This window comes from Mizuhopecten yessoensis, unplaced genomic scaffold (genome assembly GCF_002113885.1).
Source record: "Mizuhopecten yessoensis strain PY_sf001 unplaced genomic scaffold, ASM211388v2 scaffold4631, whole genome shotgun sequence".
Taxonomy (NCBI): Eukaryota; Metazoa; Mollusca; class Bivalvia; order Pectinida; family Pectinidae; genus Mizuhopecten; species Mizuhopecten yessoensis.
Window position 1 is genome coordinate 270,397 of NW_018405643.1, and position 383 is coordinate 270,779.

Here is a 383-nt window from a genome sequence, read left to right on the forward strand (position 1 = left end):
GCTGTTGTACTGACTATTGATGATATAATATGGGTGCGACGTAAGGAGACGAGGATACCTGTTGTACTGACTATTGATGATATAATATGGGTATGACGTAAGGAGACGAGGACACCTGTTGTACTGACTATTGATGATATAATATGGGTGTGACGTAAGGAGAGGAGGATAGCTGTTGTACTGACTATTGATGATATAATATGGGTATGACGTAAGGAGACGAGGATATCTGTTGTACTGACTGTTGATGATGTAATATGGGTATGATGTAAGGAGACGGGAGTACCTGTTGTACTGACTAGTACTGTTGATGATAAAATATAGGTATGACGTAAGGAGACGAGGATATCTGTTGTACTGACTGTTGATGATATAATATGGGT